The following is a 16,959-nucleotide window of genomic DNA, read 5'->3' as shown; positions in this document are numbered from 1 at the left end:
CAAAACCTTGGACTGGGATTGGAGATCTTACATCCAAAGGAGCACATTGACAAAGCCACTTGATCCAATGATTTATGGCGATGATAAAATTAACTGCGCTCCAAGGACATCCAGTCTTTATCCCTATGTTGAGTTTGATTGACTCAGTGATTTGATTTCCACAGATCACTTGCAGAAATGAGCTGTTGTATACATCTCTAATTATGTCCACGTATACTCTTGGTACATTAACCTCTTCCAGCGATCTTATCATTATGTCATGGGGTAGTGTGCCAAAAGCATCTCTAAAGTCCAAAAACACAGCATAAAATTTTGCAGATTCATGCTTAAAATCATCAATTCCAGTTTTCAAACTGAAAACATGCTCATTCATGCCCTGTCGATTTATATAGGCTTTTTGATTTGGGGATAACAATCCTGTCTCCATCAGCCATGGTAATATACGGTTGAGGATACATTTAATAAAAATCTTATAAATAGTAGGAAGCAGAGAGACATCCCTCCATGTAGTCGGGTCATCAGGCACATTGTCCTTTTTCGGGATCCTATGGATAAGAGCACCCTTCCAACAGTCTGGTACTTTCTTATTAATCAGACAAACATTAAATATTTGTTTCACTATTCCACAAATTCGCTGTTTATTAGCTTTTATAATTTCATATGTGACACCATCTGATCCACTAGCTTTATTCTTTGGAAGGCCCTTAATCACACTTTCAATTTCTTCTAATGAAAATAGAGAAGTATCAGGCTCCTCACTTGGAAGATTTAGATCTAACAGTTCCTTCCATGGAGGACTTCCATAGTTCTCAAAGGGTTCACAGTCCTGATATTTCGTGCAGTAATATGTATAAACATGATTCACATCGCTGGCACTGTTTCTGGGTATGTGCTGTTATTAAGTTACGTTACGTTCTTAAAAGCCGGTTGGATGACTTCTCGCGCGTACCGTAACTGATTCTCCACCCAGTCACTTAGCGTTGCAGCTGTAGGGTTCCATGGAAACGCCGTACACAGCGGTAATTTCCTCAAGATCCGAGCAGTATATTTCATCAAAGGCACTCCAAAGGGTCTCCCGTCCTTATGACATGCCGAAAACGTTCCATTTTTAACAAAAAGCCTGCTTAGAAACGTTATTAGTCTATTCCAGTGTGTGGGCTCACTCCCAGTAAAAACAACTTTCTGGTCCCCGTTGAGCTGTTTAGTGTCTAAAGTCCTCCTAAATTCTCTCTCCAGGGACTGAAAACACTCCCATTCCTGGTTAGAAAGTGTCCGCACATAGTTTGTAAAGTCTATTTGAGCATGTTCGGATGCGCCAGGTTTCAGGTGTAAACAACTTAGCTCATGGACAGGCCGCTGTCGTGTCTGTATCCTGCCGCTTTTTAAAGCCGCTTTAAAGGCATGCTTTAGTGCGGCTATCAAGCACATTGCAAAAATTAATCTTAAAACTGCCATCAAGACTCTTTAGCTGCGTTTTCGACGGCAGTTACGACGGGTGTGATGTTTCTCAGTGCAGTGTGCCGGTGCTATCGGCCGCCATGACACATGACACACACACAAACAGACACACACTCACACACACAGACACAAAAACACACAAAAACACCCACACACACAAACACAGAAACACACAAACTCACACACAGACACAGAAACACACACACACAAACTCACACACAAACACACATACACAGAGACAAACACACACAAAAACACCCACACACACAAACACAGAAACACACACACATACACACAAACTCACACACAAACATACACACAGAAACACACACACACAAACACAAACTCTCACACACAAACACACAAACATAAACACAGAAACACACACACACAAACACACACAAACACAAACTCACACACAAAAACACACACACAAACACACAGAAACTCACACACACAGACACAACCACACACACAAACTCACACACAAACACTCACACACAAACACACACACACAAAGACACACACACACACAAACACACATACACAAACAAACACACACACAAACACACAGACACACAGACACAAACACACACACACAGACACAAACACACACACACAGACACAAACACACACACACACAGACACAAGCACACACACAGACACAAACACACACACACACACACACACACACACAGACACAAACACACACACACAGACACAAAGACACACACACAGACACAAACACACACACAGACACAAACACATACACAGACACAAACACACACAGACACAAAGACAAACACACAGACACAAACACACACACACAGACAAAAACACACACACACAGACACAAACACACACACACAGACAAAAACACACACACACACACAAACAGACAGACACAGAAACAAAGACACAAACATACACACAAACACACAGACACACAAACGCACACACAAACGCACACACAAAGACACACACAAACACACACACACACACACAAACTCTCACACACAAACACACAAACATAAACACAGAAACACACACACACAAACACACACAAACACAAACTCACACACAAAAACACACACACAAACACACAGAAACTCACACACACAGACACAACCACACACACAAACTCACACACAAACACTCACACACAAACACACACACACAAAGACACACACACACAAACACACATACACAAACAAACACACACACAAACACACAGACACACAGACACAAACACACACACACAGACACAAACACACACACACAGACACAAACACACACACACACAGACACAAGCACACACACAGACACAAACACACACACACACACACACACACACACAGACACAAACACACACACACAGACACAAAGACACACACACAGACACAAACACACACACAGACACAAACACATACACAGACACAAACACACACAGACACAAAGACAAACACACAGACACAAACACACACACACAGACAAAAACACACACACACAGACACAAACACACACACACAGACAAAAACACACACACACACACAAACAGACAGACACAGAAACAAAGACACAAACATACACACAAACACACAGACACACAAACGCACACACAAACGCACACACAAAGACACACACAAACACACACACACACACACACAAACTCACATACAAACTCACATACAAACTCACACACACAAACACACACACAGACACACACACACAGACACACACACACAGACACACACACACAGACACACACAAACACAGACACAAACACACACACACAGACACAAAGACACAAACACACAGACACAAACACACACACACACAGACACAAACACACAAACACACACAGACACAAACACACACACACACAGACACAAACACACAGACACAAACACACACACTCACACACAGACACAGACAAACACACACTCACAAACACACACACAAACACACACACAAACACACACACACACATAGACACAAGAACACACAGACACACACACACAAACACACACACAAATACATACACAAACACAAACACAGAAACACACACAGACACAAAGACACACACACAGACACAAACACACACACAGACACAAACACACACACAGACACAAACACACAAACAGACACAAACACACACACACACAGACACAAACACAGACATTAGCACACACACACACACAAAAACACACACACAGACACAAACACACACACATACACACAGACACAGAAACACACACACAGACACAAACACACACACACAAAGACACACACACACACACAAACACACATACACACACACAAACTCACACACACAAACACAGAAACACACACACACAGACACAAACACACACACACACAGACACAAAGACACAAACACACACACATACACAGAAACACACACAAACACACATACACAAACACAGAAACACACACACACACACACAAACACAAACTCTCACACACAAACATAAACACAGAAACACACACACACACACACACACAAACACAAACTCACACACAAAAACACACACACAAACTTACAGACACAGAAACTCACACACACAGACACAACCACACACACAAAATCACACACAAACACTCACACACAAACACACACACACACAGACACAGAAACTCACACACACAGACACAACCACACACACAAACTCACACACAAACACTCACACACAAACACACACACACACACACACAAAGACACACACACACAAACTCACACAGAAACACACACACACACACAGACATACACACACAAACACACACACAGACACAAACACACACACACACAGACACAAACACACACACAGACACAAACACACACACACAGACACAAACACACACACAACACAACACAAACACACACACAAGCACACACACAGACACAAACACACACACACACAAACACAAACACACATACAGACACAAACACACACACAGACACAAACACACACACACAGACACAAAGACACACACACAGACACAAACACACAGACACAAAGACAAACACACAGACACAAACACACACACACAGACAAAAACACACACACACACAAACAGACAGACACACAAACAAAGACACAAACATACACACAAACACACACACAAACACACAGACACACAAACACACACACAAAGACACACACACACACACACACAAACACACACACACACACAAACTCACACACACAAACACACACATAGACACAGACACACAGACACAAACACACACAAACACACACACACACAAACACACAGACACAAACACACACACACACACAGACACAAACACACACACTCACACACAGACACAGACAAACACACACACTCACACACACAGACACAAACACACACACAGACACACAAACACACACACACAGAAACACAGAAACACACACAGACACAAAGACACACACACAGACACAAACACACACACAGACACAAACACAGACACAAGCACACACACACACACAAAAACACACACACAGACACAAACACACACACATACACACAGACACAGAAACACACACACAGACACAAACACACACACACAAAGACACACACACACACACATACACACACACAAACTCACACACACAAACACAGAAACACACACACACACAGACACAAACACACACACAAACACACAGACACACAAACACACACACACATAGACACAAAAACACACACACACAAACACAGACACAAACAAACACACACAAATACACACACAAACACAGAAACACACACACACAAACACACATACACACACACACACAAACACACATATACACACACACACACACAAACTCACACACAAACACACACACACAAACACACACACACACAGACACACAAACACACATATACACACACACACACACAAACTCACACACAAACACAAACACACAAAGACAGAAACACACACACACACACACAAGCTCACACACACAAAGACACAGAAACTCACACACACAGACACAACCACACACAAAAACTCACACACAAACACTCACACACAAACACAGAAAAACACACACACACACAAACACACACACACAGACACACACACATACACAAACACACACAGACACAAACACACACACACAGGCACAAACACAGACACACAAACACACACACAAAGACACAACAACACACACACAAACACACACACAAAGACACAACAACACACACACGCAAAGACACAAACACACACATACACACACACAAACACAGAAACACACAAACACACACACACAGACACAAACACACACACAGACACAAACACACACACACAACACAAACACACACACACACAGACACAAACACACACAGACACACACACACAGACACAAACACACACACAGACACAAACACAGACACAAGCACACACACACACACACAAAAACACACACACAGACACAAACACACACACAAACACAGAAACACACACACACAGACACAAAGACACAAACACACACACAGACACAAACACACTCACACACACAGACACAAACACACACACAAACACACAGACACACAAACACACACACAAACACACACACACAGAAACACACACACACACATAGACACAAAAACACACACACACACACAGACACAAACACACACACACAAATACACACACAAACACAGAAACACACACACACACACACACAAACACACACAGACTCAGACACACACAGACACAAACACACACACACAAACACAGACACAAACACACACACACACACACACAGACACAAACACACAGACACAGACACAACCACACAAAGACACAAACACACACACAAAGACACAACAACACACACACACACAGACACAAACACACACATACACACACACAAACACAGAAACACACAAACACACACACACACAGACACAAACACACACACACAGACACAAACACACACAGACACAAACACACACACACACACACACAGACACAAACACACACACAGACACAATTACACACACACAAACACACACACACAGAGACACAAAAACACACACACACAGACACAAACACACACACACAGACACAAACACACACACAAACACACACAGACACAAACACACACAGAGACACAAACACACACACAGACACAAACACACACACACAGATACAAACACACACACACAGACACACACACACACACACAGACACAAACACACACTCACACAGACACAAAAACAAACACACACACTCACACACACACAAACACACAGACACAAACACACACACAGACACAAAAACACACACACACAGACACACACAAACACACAGACACAAACACACACACACAGACACAAACACACACACACACACAAACACAGAAACACATACACACACACACAAACTCACACACAAACACTCACACACAAACACAGAAAAACACACACACAAACACACACACACAAACACACACAGACACAAACACACAAACACATACACAGACACAAACACACACACAAACACACACACACAAACACACACACACAGACACAAACACACACAGACACACACAGACAGACACAACCAAACACACACACAAACACACACACACAAAGACACAAACACACACACAAACACACAGACACACAAACACATACACAGACACAAACACACACACAGACACAAACACACACACAGACACAAACACACAGACAAACACACAAAGACACAAACACACACACACAGACACACACAGACAAAAACACACACACAGACACAAACACACACACAGACACACAAACACACACAAAAACACATCTAATTCATCAGATTTTCCATTGTCTGGGAAGCCCTGGGAAGTTTATGTTTTTAAAGGCCAGGAAGCACATTTGCATGAGGAAATGAGTTTCTATTTCTCCAGAGCTGCTTCTTTTTTAATGAGGGGGGAGTTTGGCAGCGAACCTCAGGAAAGACTTTGAGAAAAACGGTGACAGAGAAAAATCTAAAGGCTGAAATGTCAGGACCGAAAGGCAGAATAAAAGTGCACGGGTTCATTGGCGAAGGGATAAATCACGAGCTCATGAACCTGAGCAGCGTATAGAGGCCTCGTTTCATCCGCTCCGGTCTGCGTGCCATTCAGGGCGGGCCGATGTTGTTGGTAACATGCTATCCTGCCATAAATATTAATAATTGAGGGCAACGAGAGGAATGGCCGTAACTGAACTGAAACCTCTCGGACCCTCCCCGACCCGCTCCCATGCAGTTTTAATAAAATCCCACGGAGGGAATGTGTCAGGTAAAGCCCTTCTGCACTGGCTACATCTCAGAGCCTCAATCTACGAAACACAGCCTGGCAATAAAACAGGGCGGATCACACACATTCTTACAGACTGAGTGCTCTGGTGGATTTACATCCCATAATGCAGTTTTAAAGTCAGACGCTCCTTGCGAGGTCTTTTCCCCCAGGCCTCACTCTGAAGTATTTTCAAGGTTCTCCTCACTGAACAGAACACACAGAGTGATTTGAGGCAAATGGAGTTTGACATCGCAGTTGCTGCACCCACGAGACGTCTGATGGCATGACTCGCTGAGTCTGGACAATTAAGATCAGGTTTTAGGAATATTTCAAAGCTCCAGAACTGATCGGGTTGTGTGCGCAGACACACAGGTCGCGAGACTCGCTGCGGAAGGCTCCCACCTGCTCTCGCTCCCATTTGTGATACACTCAGATAAAGGGGAGGGCGTGCCCTGGTGTATTCGGCGATCACGGTTTCAGGAGAAATGAACGAATCCAATGTACATGTCACGCCTTGAAACATTGGAAAAGGCCTGATAGGAATTTGAAAAATCATAGGATGTCATTCATTCATTCGTTCATCCATTCATCCATCCATCCACCCATCCATTCATCCATCCATCCATCCATCCATCCATCCATTCATTCATTCTTTCATTCAGTGGAGACAGCTTTTATTGATGAACAGAGCTGTGTGTTCATTCATTCATTTTCTGTGGCTGATTCATTCCAATTATGTCCAGATCCTACCCAGAGTCATGGGGCACAGGCAGGAGCTCATTCTGGGCAAACATCACACACTCACCCAGTCACTCTCTCACACACACACACACACACACACACAAACACACACACACACACACACACACACACACTCACCCAGTCACTCACACACACACACACACACACCCACACACACACATACACGTTTTGGTACCAATGTGAGGACCATGATATCGGACAGCCTTGTGAGGACCACCCTTTCCCGGAGGTTTAAAGGAAAACTAACACTACAACCCGACACTAGGTGTCCCCACTGTCACTAATCTCACTTTAGAACTGAATAAACTCGCCAATTAGATCAAGCAGTTGTGAGGACCATCGGTTGCTGGGTAGATTTTAACTGTCGGAAGGCGGAGTTACAGAGCCCCGCTAAACTACAGTACAGTCGCGCCAAAATACAGCCCCGCCTCTCGTTACGTCAGAAGCCTTAGTTATGTTCAGTGCTGTTTAAGAGTACGACGATGTGCCGTACCCGTTTAAAAGTGCACTACTTAGAGGTAGTGTACAAAATCGTTCACTTCCCTCCTGAATTCAATTCGAACACGGCGCCCGTGCACTTACATGATATAGTTTACTGACAGTGGCCATTTATATGTTATTTAAAAAACGGAGGGACACAAAGCAATGTCCAACACTAACATTATTTGTTTTAATCAAACAAACAAACACATAAATACATGAAAAATAAATAAATACATTTATTTTCTACTTTGTTCCGCATTTTTCAAGATCTCAGTACTATACTGAATCCCAAAAAATCAGTAAAACCACACGAATTATTTTAAATTATATATATATATATATATATATATATATATATATATATATATATATATATATATATATATATTTTACCAGCTAGCTTAACACCATGCTATCTCATAACATATTTAAGCACAATGAAAAGAAAGCAACAATGTAAATAAACTAGAAACATCAATACGACAGGGAATGCAATGATGTTAGTGCTAATTTAGCTACCATTAACTCCTCATATGCAGTCACTTTCCTATATTATGTTTAAAGCTAAAAGCTAACTGCAAGTCCACCTTAACACAGACATCTGAAGATAATAAAATCCATTCCAGAAACAATATGCCTCGTGTTAATACTATGTTGTAGTGTTACAGTGACTTACCTTAAGACTGTAGTGACCTGAACCTTGACCTGAGTTACAGCAGTGTTCCTATGTCCATTTTAACACAGCACTGCTCCTGTGTCCACTTTAACACAGCACTGCTCCTGTGTCCACTTTAACACAGCACTGCTCCTGTGTCCACTTTAACACAGCACTGCTCCTGTGTCCACTTTAACACAGCACTGCTCCTGTGTCCATTTTAACACAGCACTGCTCCTGTGTCCATTTTAACACAACACTGCTCCTGTGTCCACTTTAACACAGCACTGCTCCTGTGTCCACTTTAACACAGCACTGCTCCTGTGTCCACTTTAACACAGCACTGCTCCTGTGTCCATTTTAACACAACACTGCTCCTGTGTCCACTTTAACACAGCACTGCTCCTGTGTCCACTTTAACACAGCACTGCTCCTGTGTCCACTTTAACACAGCACTGCTCCTGTGTCCATTTTAACACTGCACTGCTCCTGTGTCCATTTTAACACAGCACTGCTCCTGTGTCCACTTTAACACAGCACTGCTCCTGTGTCCATTTTAACACAGCACTGCTCCTGTGTCCACTTTAACACAGCACTGCTCCTGTGTCCACTTTAACACAGCACTGCTCCTGTGTCCACTTTAACACAGCACTGCTCCTGTGTCCATTTTAACACAACACTGCTCCTGTGTCCACTTTAACACAACACTGCTCCTGTGTCCACTTTAACACAGCACTGCTCCTGTGTCCACTTTAACACAGCACTGCTCCTGTGTCCACTTTAACACAGCACTGCTCCTGTGTCCATTTTAACACTGCACTGCTCCTGTGTCCATTTTAACACAGCACTGCTCCTGTGTCCATTTTAACACAGCACTGCTCCTGTGTCCACTTTAACACAGCACTGCTCCTGTGTCCATTTTAACACAGCACTGCTCCTGTGTCCATTTTAACACTGCACTGCTCCTGTGTCCATTTTAACACTGCACTGCTCCTGTGTCCATTTTAACACTGCACTGCTCCTGTGTCCATTTTAACACAACACTGCTCCTGTGTCCATTTTAACACAACACTGCTCCTCTGTCCATTTTAACACAACACTGCTCCTGTGTCCATTTTAACACAACACTGCTCCTAAGTCCATTTTAACACAGCAGTGCTCCTATGGTAAAGATCCAAAGCGAATGTCTTATGGTTTTGATCCACTTTAGCACAGCAGCATTTGAGCAATGCTCAGATTCAAGATGCTCATTACTGTTTTTGGGTGGAATATCAGGGTTATGCTCACTCTAGCTCTAGAATTGCAGTGTGTACTGCTTTATTTCAGGTTTAATGTTTTATTATTATTCCACAGCACAAATGCAGTGAATGAACAATGAACTCTGCTTGTTTTATATTTTGTATGGTACTGTACAACTTGGGGCCTACTGAAAAACTTGCCCTGCAGTGTGTTTACCCATCAAATCATCAAATCAAATTTATTGGTATAGCGCCTTTTACAACTGACGTTGTCACAAAGCAGCTTCACAGTTTCAAAACAGAACATTTAGATCAAAGCCCAAATGCAAGCAAACCGAAGGCGACTGTGGCAAGGAAAAACTCCCTCGAGGCTGGAGGAAGAAACCTTGGGAGGAACCAAGACTCACAAAGGGGACCCATACTTCTCTGATCAAACTATAGATTGAACTATAGATTTACCCATCATTTCATATATTTTTATCTAATTCTAGAAGTGGGTCTATGGTCAAAGTACAGTGCATGTGGTTGTTCACTAAGTTTTTATAATAAGTCACATACAAAGGCGGCTGCAGTTCCTAAAGCAACGTCACCGACAGTTTGAAAGAAAACACTATGAATATATCAACAAAATGAACAAAGAAGAGCAAGAAAAAGCTATTGTGGGTAAGTGATTAATTTATTAACTTATGTCACGATATTTCACACTTACACACGACATTTGGATAAAAATAACACGTTTTATTGCTCCATATTCATTCAGTGAGGACAGAAAATCGTTTTGTTGTTGTTTTTAGCTCGTTTTAATGTCGTAGTAACGGATTCAAACGGAGCAGTAAGTGATTAGTGAAAGTGCGCAAGGGCGCGAGCGTTAGGTTTGGAGCCGGAGTCAGGCGCGAGGCAGGAGCTGCTCAGAGACACTCTTCACTAACACGGACAGACGCGGACGCGGACGTGGAGGTATTGTTTATTTTAACGTGTCGTTCCGTGGCTCGTGTTAGTACCAAGTTAGTGATTTACATTCTGAAATAATGTCGTGTATTTGCCTCGGCAGCAGAAGTTAGCACGAGCTAAATGTGACTAGCTGCACTGCTCCAAAACGTCCGTGGCATTAAAGTTCAAGGTTTTAAAACAACGAAGCCGCTGCAGTCGGGGTTTACAGTGTTGTAATAAGATTTTAGCAGTTTGTAAGTAGGGTCAACAGCACCGTTAACACTGTAAAGGCGGTATTAGCAAAATAGCTCGTGTATGCTAACGAGCCGAAAATACTTCGCGTGCACGCGCTTCCGGGAGCAGTCTGGGCCCAACAGGTTACACTTAGGATTAATGTGATTTATCTTTATAAATAACACAGTATCTTCAGTGTTCGTCCTCAGAAAACTGCCACATCGCATCAGTCACTGACTGTAGTCTATTTAATAGATTAAAGCTGTATAATCAGAGCGTGTTTTAAACATGACACACTCAGCCTTGATTCTGTCTTAAACACATTGACATCTCTCATCATTGTTAGACATTTTCAGACCTTTTTAAGACTTATACAGATCACTGCTCTCAGAGCTGGGTTATTTACACATTATAATGGTGACAACCTGAGCAGTAACAGACCAGTAACAAACCAGTAACAAAGCAAGAATCTGGTAAAAGGAAAGGACGTGTGTTTTAGGGTCAGGGGTCAGTGGTTTATCTGGTCAGAAGTCTTCAGATTAAATCCTCAAGCCCCTTGGTGAGTTCTGTGCTCGCTCGGGAAGCCTGCTGCATGTAGGTTTTTGCTGGTGTGGTTTAGCAGTGTTCAGAATACAAAGAACTTATTTTTGCAAGTTTATCATTGCTCTATTTCTGTGGTGGTGGAAGTGTTCATTAAGGATTTAATCCAAAGACATTTACCCACTGAACCTAAAGCATATACTCTGTCCTTTTTGACAGAAAAAAATCAGTATTATTTTATTTTGAACACAGCATTTTGTATTGTACATTTTCACAGCTATTTACAGAGAACATGAACATATTTGATGTAATGTTTAATGACTTCTTTTTAAAGGATTTGGAGTCAGAAAAGAGATGCCTTTAGTGGTTGTGACAGAATCATTATTGAGTGTTGTTTTTGATGCAAAGTTGTATTATTTTCTTTGGAGGAAAATTCAGTATTTTTATTTATAAAGAGAAATCACACAAATCTCAAGCGTAAGCCGTGTCCACACTGCTGCCTGGTGCACGTGACGGAGAGACAGATTCTGACAGGGAGTCTGTTTATTTCTCTGAGGTGGGCACTAAGGAATATGAGTGGAGATATACACGGAGCAGGTCAAATACATAACATTTAGTAACCATTTTTCTTGTCTTTTTGGCTACGTTCACACAGCAGGTAAAAGTCCAGATCTGATTATTTTTGTTCTGCTGTTCACACAGTCTGTATAATGTGACCCATATCTAACGTCAGTCTGAACAGATCACACTGCTGAACTGACCCGCACCACAAAGTACGAGGCTTCAGGCGCTGACCAAAAGGAAATGTCAGTCTGTTACATACAAAGCCGATATGAGTTTAATATGTCCATGATCCTTATTTATAGAGCTTCATAACGACATGAACAATGTAAAACTGATATAGAATGACTAAAAGAAGCTATTCTCTTGTTTGTTTTATAAAATTATAATTTACATGTGTTTTAAATTATCATTAATAAGAGACAGGGGCCTAGATTAAGGAGTTTCAGACATTTTTCATTTGCCAATATATTTTACAAAATGAAAATGCTTTGACCAGTCCGTGTCCATGTCCTAAACACCTCAAATTAAGACGAAAGTGCTTTGGACCGTAGTCCGAGATCATTCTCGTGTGACGTAATTTCACATGAATTCCGATCTGGCCGTTCAGACAGAGTCACATTGCCACAGATCCAATATGAATTGGATCTCGGTACCACATATGAAAGTGGCCCAAAGCTGATTTTAAATAGTCAGATTCAGTTCACACAGCCACAAAAACGACACATCTGTATCACACATGACGAAACAGATCGGATTTGGGCCACTTTTACCTGCTGTGTGAACGTAGCCAAAGCCATGCATACCACGTTTTTCAACTGCAGTGTTGACGTCATTTGTAATTTTGTACTTGGCAAATCAAGTTTATAAGTAATGTATGCAGACCTTTTTCAATACTTTGTTGGTGTCCTATGTAAAGTAAAGGAAGAGCTCATTTATTTTCTTATTAGAATTGTGAGGAATTTATTTTCTTCCTTTTCCACTCTTGCTCTACTTAAAAGTGTAGCTAAAGTAGTCTAAGCTGATCTTTGACATTCAGTTTTTGGAAAAGCTAATCGTTAACTGGACAAGGCACACATCTGCTTTTTGCTGGTCAGTTTAGTCAGCCAGCTAAAAGAGTGGTTGCTAAACATTTGTTGTAGGACATTCAAGCAACAGATTTATGCACACAGGTCTTATACAAAGCCTTCGAAATATGTAGCACTAGTGATACACCAAAGAATAATACTAGTCATACTAGGGGCCGAAACTAATAACCACAATAGAGTTGCTTAGCAGAATCAATTTTCAGAAATTATGCTGTTAAAGTGCAATATTAACATGTCAATAAAAGAAATAAAAGTTTGTGTTAGCCATGCTTAAATGCAGCTTGTCTTACTTGATTTACTAAAATATTTTATGTTGTAGGACTTGAATGCTCCTGAAGAATGGTTTGCAAGCAGTCAGGACTCATCAGAAGATAAGTGCTTCTGAATATTGCCCGTCCAGTGATGACTGTGACAGTGATCAAAGGATAACAAGTGAGTTCTCAGAAGATAAACAGTGTATGTTTTAAACAAATATCTTTTTGTTTCTTTACATGGTTGTCAGACTTCCATGAATGTTGCAGAATTATTAAATACTACATCAGAGTATTTAATCATATTTGGTTTAATATAGCCATCGTAATATTACAGACCAGTTATAATATGTGTTATGACAGAGTAAATGTTGTTTCACATGTTGACTGTATGGCCATATATAATAATCATACACATGATAAGATTTAAAATATCCTATGACAATCCATTAGAGCTTCACATAGTGCCAAACCACCCACTGCATCACTAGCTCTTCACAGGGGTCATCAGGTAGGCACCTCCTCTCATCAGTATTTCACGGAATTAAACCCACAACACCTCCAGAAGGCTCAACAGTGAAGTCTGGCGTCCCAAACACCCCCCCCCCCCTCCAAGCCAGCTTTACAGTCATTCCATACCCTTAACCATCAACAAACGTAAATCCACACTGGCCTCCCTGGTGACTAAGGCTGTACCTAGCCCCACTGGCACCGTTAATGCATGCTCAATGCCACAAATTCCATGTGATCTTTATGTGCTACATTACCAACTATCACAACAGCACCTCTACAGTGCATTTCCCCAACTAGTCTGTGTTCCACAACCACTGACTAGACCTTTCAGCTGTTTCTGATAACTCCTTCACAGCTACCCATATTTTCCGGCCCCTAATACCGAACTGCACAAGCAGGGATGTGGCAGACTTGCCTACAAATCCCCTAACACCTACCTCCACCGGTCTTGCATATGCCTGCCACCCGCGTTACCTCACCTCAGCCATCAAGTCTGCATACTTCAGCTTCTTCCTTTCAAATGCTTCATCAACTGCATTCTCAAACGGAACTGTTAACTCTATGAAATAAACTATCCGTTTACTTTCAGAGCACAGCACCATGTCTGGCCTCAGTGTAGTTAACGCAATACACTCTTGGACCTGCAGTTTTTTACCTACGTACACCAGTAATTTCCAATTTCGTGCTTCACCCCATCTACCGATATGGTATATGCTATAATGAAGTGGCTAGTGTCACAGTGTTTAAGTAGTGTGGCATGGTATGGGAGATGGGTACTAGAGTTACCACTCAAGTTTAGTTGAGGATTTTAAAATGTGCAAAGGTGAGTCGTGAGATCATTCTGTCAGGATCGAAAGATGCAGTGGTAAAAGTAGCAATGCCAGTCAAAACAGCAGGAAGGAAGTGAAATCCAAAAGTGGCTGTGCAGGTAGCCAGGAGCTCATCAGAGCTAAGGGATGTGATTGGCAAAGTGCAATGAGGAGGAGACCTGGCGGCTGAGGTGAGGGAACATAGGTGGCAGTCACATTTTAGACCGTTCAAGATGGGTGTTAGGGGATTTTTAGCCAAGTCTGCCACGTTATTATTAAGAGCAGTTGTGAAGGAGTTATCAGAAACACCTTAAAGTTCTAGTCAGTGGTTGTGGATAAGGAGAACATAGACTGTACAGATGCTGTTGTGGTGGTTGGTGATGTAGCACATAAAGATCACTTGGAACTGGTGGCACTGAGCATGCATTAACAGTGCCAGTGGGGCTAGGTTCAGCCTTAGTCACCAGGGAGGCAAGTGTGGAGGTTTTGTGGGCTTAATTATGCAAAACATTGATGAGGGAGAGGTGCCTACCTGATGACCACTGTGAAGAGCTAGTGATGCTGTGGGTGTTTTGGGTACTCGTGATGGGATCGATGATTAATCGTAGATGTTAGCTGGTTGCTAATCAGATCATAAACGGCCACAGCACACTTATGGCGCTTTTCCACTGTGAGAACCTACACAACTCTACTCGACTCGGCAAGGCTCTTTTGATTTGCACTGGTCAAATCTGGTACCTGGTTACTGGAACTAGGTAGGTTTTCAGTCCCAGCTTCCTTGGGGTTCCAGTCATGCAAATACATGATGAGTTAACAGCGCCTAACTTTTCTGCTGCCGGTGTTGTGGATTTTGAAAAGCCAGTGATTCCTGTTAGAGACGGGGTTTTGCAACCTCACCGGGTCCATTTCACGGGGGAGCCCTGCCAGTGGAAAAGCACCCAGCTTTAAGCATGCCGAGCCGCGTAGAGTTGAGTCGATTAGAGCCGGACCCGTGCGGTGGAAAAGCGACATTAGGGTGTAACTCTAGGATTGGAACAATAGAAATTATGTGGCTGCCAGTAAGAAGAGAGTGGGGCGGGCCCTGTGTGAAATTCTAATGGATTGGCATAGGATATTTTACATCTCCTGTATG

The 16,959-nt window shown here is 42.3% G+C and overlaps 1 long non-coding RNA gene across 1 annotated transcript in view; it reads left to right on the top strand.

The window, feature by feature from the left end:
* Positions 1 to 11,737: 11,737 nt before the first annotated feature.
* Positions 11,738 to 16,959, top strand: part of LOC136685967 (uncharacterized) — a 6,330-nt gene continuing 1,108 nt past the window's right edge. The window contains exons 1-2 of the long non-coding RNA XR_010800234.1: positions 11,738 to 11,858; positions 14,574 to 14,686. This is a non-coding gene — a long non-coding RNA (uncharacterized lncRNA). The remainder of the gene's footprint in view (positions 11,859 to 14,573; positions 14,687 to 16,959) is intronic.

Source organism: Hoplias malabaricus, unplaced genomic scaffold (assembly GCF_029633855.1).
Source record: "Hoplias malabaricus isolate fHopMal1 unplaced genomic scaffold, fHopMal1.hap1 H_1, whole genome shotgun sequence".
Taxonomy (NCBI): Eukaryota; Metazoa; Chordata; class Actinopteri; order Characiformes; family Erythrinidae; genus Hoplias; species Hoplias malabaricus.
This window is presented reverse-complemented; position numbering and strand designations above follow the sequence as displayed.